The 8,305-nt window shown below is 29.8% G+C and overlaps 1 protein-coding gene across 2 annotated transcripts in view; it reads right to left on the reverse strand.

The window, feature by feature from the left end:
- Positions 1-250: 250 nt before the first annotated feature.
- LOC106460272 (ras-related protein Rap-2a-like) overlaps positions 251-8,305 on the reverse strand; it is a 14,851-nt gene continuing 6,796 nt past the window's right edge. For both annotated transcript variants that reach the window (XM_013919962.2, XM_013919961.2), the window contains exon 3: positions 251-7,338. The gene's annotated coding sequence lies outside the window, so the exon portion shown is untranslated. The remainder of the gene's footprint in view (positions 7,339-8,305) is intronic.

Consider the following 8,305-nt stretch of genomic DNA (forward strand, 5'->3'; position numbering starts at 1 on the left):
CTTTCACCAAACATTCAACAGGGAGAGGTTTGAGGCTATTTACTCAAGAATGCTTCATGTGAGTACCTCTGATTCCAAATGAAAAATTTAAGAAAATTGAAATTTTATAAAGTATGGTGATAATTTTGAAGACATCATGAAAATAATTCCAGCAAAATGTGCAAAAAATTATGGGTTTTAAAGAGTTAATTTAGTTTTCTGTAAAAATAACTCAGGTTATCTTTTGTAAAATGTTTTGTATTGTGTGGTTCTGAACTATTTAAGAAAAAAAAAAGAACATATTTTCAGGAAGAATTGTTTAATTTAATATCTATTTTAATTTAATTCAGCTGAAAAAACTTATTATACATCTTTGTAATGTACGGTTTTGACCTACAGAAAGAGACAAATGTTTCATTTAGTTCTCTGTAAATTTAATTCAGAGGAACGTCCCTAACTGATTTTTTTGTAATGTATGTAGTTCTGACTTATTTTGAAAGGACAACCTAATTTCAGGTAGAAACAGGGCTTTAATTTAGTTCCCTGTGAATGTTTGCCAGCTAAACTTAAAATGTTTGAGAATCAAAATGCATTTTAACTTGTTTAAAAATACACACTATCAGGTTTGGCTTCTTTGAATGCAGCAGAAGCACGTGTAAAATAAAAACTGATATGTATCTTAATTAGCATATAACTATGTACTACAAATAAACATTAATCAGTCTTCAGTATTGGGATTTGTATAACATAAAAACAGAAGATACTTACATATTGTCTTATTCCTTGAACTCAACTGCCACTGTTTTCTAATTGAAAAGAAATGTGTTCCAAAAGTAACCTGATTATGTTACTGACTTGGAGTAACGTATCGAATTACGTTACAGATTATTTACAAAACTGAGTAATCAGTATTGTAAAACAGAATACTCTTTAAAAGTAACCCTCCCAACACTGTCAGTTGTTCTCACGAGACTTAGATAGTTGGAATAATTGAAAAATTGTAATAATTGGACACATAAATTTCAAATAGTATTCTCGCGAGTCATAACACTAATCAATTAAGCATAACAATCTTGAATATATCAGAAATAATAATAGCAATATTTTAATTACTTGGAATTATCCGAAACACCGATTTAAATTAGTTTATTATTGTCATGACATTAAATGATTATTTTCAGGGGCACTAATCAATGTAATTGATGTTCGTAGACAATCAAGTTAATCACTAAGCTTAACATTATGTATTTTTCATCCATATCAATTAATACAAACCTAGCTTCATGAACCTTTTGTTTGAATATACATGGTAATAAATATTTGTCTTTGTAAACTTTTTACTTACTTTTAATTGAATAATACAAATAGTCATCTCTCTACATTAAATATCTCTAGTCCTATCTATCTGTAGATAAACGAGTATTGTAAACCTTTGAATTAAAGGTCACGAAAAATGATTATATATACAAAAAATAAAGGCAACAATATACATTACAGCAACAACTTCAATTTTCCAAAGCTAACGGATACTGTAGCTAAAACTCATAATGCAGTCAAGCGTATGATTGTCAGATCTGTATCTTGAACATTTTTACATTACTTGAAAAAATTTACTGTTAGGCAATTTTAATAACCATTATCCAAGTATTTAGGTAGCTAATAACTACACTAAATCATTTAAGTAATCTGACTGGGATTTATCACAAAGGTAAAACTTTATTAACGGTGGTTTTAAGCCATGCTCAGTGAAACAAATAGTTGGATAGCATTGTGGAGGATAACAATGAAGCATTCTGAGTTGAATATCATATAATGTTTAATTTTCTATGATGTTATGGTAATTATACTTACAATCAACATTCAAAAGGTTCTATTTGTTACAAAACATTAGTATGGAAAAGCTTATGTAATACACTTAAAACTTCAACATTTACAACAGCAATAAACTTCCATTAAAAATGCTAATTACACATAAAATTATACATATATATGGCTATCCAGCTGAATTGATATTAGCAATAATTTTTTTTCTTATTCAACCTAATATATTACAGAAGCTCGCACTGAGTCTGCAATAAATGAATGCTTGGATATACAAGTGTTTCCAAATTCCTTCCTTTGTCCAGATGACCAAGTTCAGGAACCAACAGACATAATGTTGTGAAACACAATGTACACAGTTGTGGTGTGTTCTAATGACATCATAGGGGGTATAAAAGTCATAATCCAAAATAATATCCAAGTGTTTGTAAACATATGGAAATTGTCTTCTTCAAAGTCAAATTGGTCTACACACCAAGTTTCACAACACTGTATCTTTTCGTTTCCTGAATGCAGTCATCGGGAATAGGGAAAGTGACTTTTGAAACACCCAGTACATAAGCCGAACACTTTGCAATGAGAAACTAATCTTGTTTTTTTTTAAATAATGATGGTCATGGTTCTACAATAACTCTGAGTGACACGCAAAAGAAAAACTGAAACAAGAGTAACAAGTGTAAGCTACTTTTATAGTAACTTACGATCAGCTGATATTCAAAGAATGAATGAAAACTAAATCATCTTTAAGGCTATAGTAGTAAACACCTCATATATATATACACAAGCTTTACTTTATTCCTTTATATATTCTTTTTCTCTTACGTAGATCCATACATATAATTATATATTCATAGAACAATATAAGAAAACCCACTTCTGATCAGTTACCAGTAATCCTCCCATTTTTCTGATAACTTTCTAATTTATACACTTGTTTACTTTAATGAATATTCTTCTACGTCAATACTCTTACATCTTTTAATTCGTACAGTAACTTCTACCTGCCCACAGGCCATTTATTTTGATGTACTAGTAAGTAACCAACACGCTCAAATGTCTTATTACTTACAAACAAACTCACTTTGTTTTACAACACACCTTACACTTTTCAACCTGTGAAAACTCACTATTAACCTGCTAGTGCTCTTAACTTATTCACACACAGAAATATATACACGTGTGCATGTTCTATGTATTTATACCTACATCAACAATTTAAGAATTTTATAATTATATATCGGCGTTAATAATAGTTGCCACACACGTATTAGTCATATAATTTAGAATTACTTCAGATTTGCTGGATTTGAAATTCAAATTACATGGTTATTTCTGGTACAAGTAGATGAGAGTGGACAGTAATTACAGGATTTTACCACTATGCAACTTTTTTTTTTTTTAAAAGAGCAGAAATGGATGCAAATAGGCTTAAGATCTCTAGAATATCCAAAAGAATTTGAATCAAATACCTACATTTCATTGTTAGAAGCCCTATTATGATGATGCCAGCCAAACTTTACTGTATAATTTAAATATTTGTTTTAAACTATACGAGTAATTAGACGTATGTTAGTACTACCGTAATCCTTAAAATTGTATATAGCCCAAACACACTGACTTGGCAAGGTTGGTCCCTTGTTTGATTAATAAAAAAATTGTTTTATTTAAAACAGAATTTATGTTTCTTAGGCTTAAATTAGAAACAGTTCCAATTTCAAGCAATTTAAAAAATAAAGCTTTGTTTTAAAGTTTAAAAATATGTAAAACGTACTAAAGGAGTTAAAAGTTTGTATTTATATTTTCCAAGAAATTGTAAAACTGTGTCAGAATATAAAGTTAAAAACAAAACTATTTGACAATATATGTAACCACAAATTAGTTATAGTTTAGAAAAAATAACCGGGTCTTGCAGATTCAACGATCTCGTTTTACTGCAAGTGCACGGCACCAATAACTTCTTTACACAAGTCACTCAAATTAAACATTTCTTAGCATACACATACATATTTTATTCATCCATTTTCCTGTGAATAAATTAAAATCAGTAAATGGCAAAAAATGATGCCTCCAGCTACTTGTTTTAAAAGTTTGGCAATAAACAAATACTAGCAGGCAACAAAATAACAAGTGATGAGGAAACATTCATTGTTACCACCATTTCACTACATTGTTACAGTCTTACAGATTTCTTTCCATAAAAACAAGCTACAAGAAACACAATACTTTTAAAGTATTTCTGCGTCTTCAGTAAGAAAATGAAACACTGGAAAAAAAAAGGATGTTCAAGAGAATACATTATACTGCTAAATATCTAAAAGCTGTGGGAAATGGACCAATAAATAACACATGCTTTTGAAACTTTACTTTGATTGTTTGTAACTGGCAACCTCTTTCACTAATTATTCGATTAACATTAATGACTAACAGTGAAGAGAGAGAAAAATCCTTATTCAATATTTCTCTAAATTATTTTGAAATTTATTTCTCCACGTTAATGTGCAGATTTCTCGTAAAACTGTAATTTACTAACGCACGACAACATTACTTGCATATCACAAAGCAAGCTTACAGTTACTGCTTTTTAATAAAACAGCATCACAAAAGTACCGTAGTATGATACCATTAGTACCATCCAGTACAGCATACACCATTACTACTAAATTTTACATCAGACCACCATTATCATCATCTTGTATGAAAAGGGGTGCCATTAAGGCCACTTCAGGTAAAATGGTAGTACCACCACTAGTATGATGCCCTATTTATCACCTTATATATATATATATACCCTAAGAGGTAGTTTTATTACCACTTTAAGGAATACAATATTATAACATCATCTAGTATATTTTTTTAGCAACTGCCTCAGTTCATAAGGTGTTATATAATATTCTCAAAAATGGCAGACCATATATAAAAAACCCTTCTGATAAATAAAAACATTACAATAAAGATCAATTATTCATTACAAGCTCTGTTGCAATGCCCACAAAGTAAATAAATCATTAGAGAAAATAGGAAAAAAAAAATAAAAGAAATTGAAGACGGTATGTCATAACCATAAGTGCGAGCATTAATGGCATACAGTTAATCATCTCGTATAACAATGAAAGGCTTTCGGTTTTGAAAGGTGGAAGAAATGGTTGTTATAAACTCAGGTAAAAAAAGGACAACAGCACCAATATTTTCTTACAAGTTATACAAAGATACATGAAAAGCTGATTGAAAGTAGTAACAAACTCACTCATATACTTAGGAATTATTTCTATATCTCTTCATAACTTAAAAAGACAAACATATGTAAACGTAACACTGTCGTTAATCAGTCTGTAAAAAGCCAATATGAATGAAGTTGTTCAATTTTTACAGATAAACGTACAGTTCCCATGTATGTCTGTGTTCAAAATTAAAAAAAAAAAAAACTTAAGTCACTTTATCACTTTAAATACACACACACACAAAAAATAAACATTTATAGATTGTAAAATTACTCACTATACAAGTATACAGAGAATCCATTTACTCTTAAGTCCATGTCAAACAGTAAAACATTACTTTTCTATCCTTATGGCAGCTTCAATTATTGTGAATTGTATCTAAAGTAAAAAGTACCAAATACCAGTAACTGCTTTTCACATATATATATATAACATAGTTTTGTAAAGCAATTATTCACTAAATAAAGAGAAAAAAACAATAGCACATGTACATTGATAAAAACCTCAAACACACAGAAATTCTTCTTTTTTTTCCCTCTAACTCATGCTTTAAACTGAGCAATGCACAATAACTTTATCTGATTTCATCTCTATAAATTCTGGGACAGTCCCTATGCCAGATTTTGACATATAGACTTAATTGCCTATTTTGGCACTGACCAAATGAAGTTTCTATTTCGTATTAGATTAATATCCATAATGGGTTATATTTAAAAACAACATTTTTCACTTGATACATTAAATAAATAACTATATATTTACTGAGTAATATTCTTCTCTACATAGTTGTATGTATGTATACACACACACATAATTCATAAAACACTAGGATTGTTTTTTAAGTGAATACTCTTAAACTTACAAGTGGAAAATTAAAATTTATTCAGTCACATCGTACAGGAAAAGTGTGCCTAAATATTTTTCACATGCTTTGCATTTGGAAAGGCCTCAACTCTAATCGGACAATGTGATTACGTACTAAAGGCACATACAACTACAATTTGAAGCAGGCCAAAATGACATTAAGCCAAATAATCCACCATGCCTTTAATCACGAATGCTGCAATTCTATCACGGCAATACATTTTCCACAAACGTGTAAGCTGTGATATGGAACTAATTATGCATGTTCTGTTCAGTCAATAAGCTTGTATTGCCAGAATTTGTTTTTGGCCATAAACTTAAACTAGGAGCATGAAAATTAACTCTTCAAATGTTCAAAGGGATGATGCCTGTACAAAATAAGTTAATGAGGAAAACAGTATGCTTTACTTATATTCAACTCAATATGAGTTGGTTCCTTTTTTGAAATTTTACTGAAATATTTTCATTTCTGTGAAAGCATTTCTATCACATAACCTTGTAGATTATGAATTCTGGAAGATTCTGTTTAAATATCAATAGTAGTATTTTGTCAAATGAACCATTAATAAAGCTACATTGCACAGTCAGGTTTCATGCATAATACCAGAGACAATGCTGAAAATATATATATATATTAATTTTGATGTTTACGGTTTCCTCACATCGAGCAATTTACATATACTTCCTTTAGTAGATCGTGGTACTTAAAAATTACACAACAGGTGTGGATTAACAAAGACATCAAATCATGTGTGTTCAACTTTCTCTCTGTAGACATGGTGAAGGTGTGTTTATGTGTACAAGTATATATAATCTATTTATCAATTTGCTGAAAGGTTATCTAAAAAAACTATCACTTTTCCTTCTATAACTCAACACTTTAGTCTTGACAAATATTTACACAGATCATTAATAACAGATCATAATAAAACAACTCATTAAACCACTATATTTTAACTATCCAGCACAGAAAACTCCTTGTCATGAAATGCTTATCACTAGTGAAATCTTAGACAACTTTAGGTGGCCCACATTCTTTTAAAACACGTGCTACATTAGTTTAAGTTTTCCTGAACTTACAAAGTGCTTTAATTTCTTTAATCATTGTTCGGCTACAAAATATAATGAAAGACATAGTGCTAGCAACTACTCGTACCCTTAATTTAAATTTTGCATTCATATAGATGCTTTATAATGACCTTACATAGACAAACACAATTACAAAACAAAAACTGACAAGCTAAAGCAAAGCACAAATGTATTCAGGGAACAAATTACAAATATAAACAAAAAAAAAAAGAAAAATGACTTCAGAGTTCTTGCAAACTTGAGTGAGAAGCAGTGAAATTATTGCACAGCAAGAGTTCATATCAAACTCAATTCAAAGGAAGGGTTCTGCCATTTAAAGAAGGCACAGTCTTCTTTCAGCAAACTTTTTATTTGTCCATACTTATACCTGTTAGGATTAAAGGTGTTATATATCAAATACTTGAAACATAAATACCAGTTACAAAAATGTGTTTTACAGTAATTAGATGTTACCAGCAACTACCTCTATTTCATATTTAACAGCCATCACCTAATACCATGCACTATTACCATATCTTCAGACAGAGTACATGTATAGGACATCTGGAAACCATGAGAACAGCACTGTGAAAATATTGGTTTTGGCCATAAAGTAAAACAAGTGTAAAATTAACCTGGCTTCGGATTCACAAAATTTAATACAGCTGTATACTAATGAATTCAAAATACTTGTCTATAATGGTCAGATTCTGGTCAACATATATAACAACAATATTAAATCTTAAAAAAAAAACTAATATCTATAACTTAAATATCAGTACTGAAAACTACATTAAAGAAAAATGTTTGTCAAAGTATTGGATTTGGTCAGAAATAACAATATCTTGGTTATTTTAACTTAAGTCTAGTTGAACCTATATTTGGTTATCAAAAAAAATTAGTCATAAAAAAATATGACAAATATAGGCACTACATATCAGAAAACATTATGGATCCAATTTTCAAGATTGGTGAAGCACAAATTTAAAATTGTGTACCTTTTTGCCAAAAAACCAGCTATTTCCAGGTTGAGTTTAGAAATGAATAAGATTACTGATTTTAATAATTTTTAAAAAGACCACGTATAAAATACTTCGAATAAGTGCACTGAGTGGAAATCAACTTTCTGTAGAAAGTACACTAAGCCAATTTTGCTTAAGTTTCAGCTCAAGTACTAGAAATCTTGATATGGCATCAACGTCTGCCATTGGGGAAACAGAAAATACCATTAACAGAGGATAACAGCTGGAGAGCTAGCATACGGGCAGGCCTCAAACAAACCCTCAGTCAGAAAATTTGAAGTCAAAATAGTAAAAGATCATAAATTAGGATTACCTTAATCCTAATCCAAACGG

This window comes from Limulus polyphemus, unplaced genomic scaffold (genome assembly GCF_000517525.1).
Source record: "Limulus polyphemus unplaced genomic scaffold, Limulus_polyphemus-2.1.2 Scaffold738, whole genome shotgun sequence".
In the NCBI taxonomy this organism is placed as follows: domain Eukaryota; kingdom Metazoa; phylum Arthropoda; class Merostomata; order Xiphosura; family Limulidae; genus Limulus; species Limulus polyphemus.